Genomic DNA, 274 nt, shown 5'->3' with positions numbered 1-274 from the left:
CTGAGGGGGTGATGGTGGATGCGGGGGGACATTAGCTGGAGGAATAGGAGATGGGTTCGAAATCGGGGAATAGGAGATCTCGAGGGGGGGGAGATAGAGTATCTATAGGGAATTGGATAAGGGGAATCGGTTCCGATACTGTCGGTTGTGCTTGGTGAAAAGTCCGGGCGCGGGCGGCGAATCGGCGCGATCGGCGGGCGGTTCTCGTCAGGCGGCGACGACGAGGGGCGAATGGACGGCGTAAACGCACTAGAAATTTTATTGTTTTAAATGG

The sequence above is a fragment of the Trachymyrmex septentrionalis genome, unplaced genomic scaffold (assembly GCF_001594115.1).
Source record: "Trachymyrmex septentrionalis isolate Tsep2-gDNA-1 unplaced genomic scaffold, Tsep1.0 scaffold30, whole genome shotgun sequence".
Classification (NCBI taxonomy): domain Eukaryota; kingdom Metazoa; phylum Arthropoda; class Insecta; order Hymenoptera; family Formicidae; genus Trachymyrmex; species Trachymyrmex septentrionalis.
The sequence above is the reverse complement of the archived record's forward strand: the minus strand, read 5'-3'. Positions refer to the sequence as shown.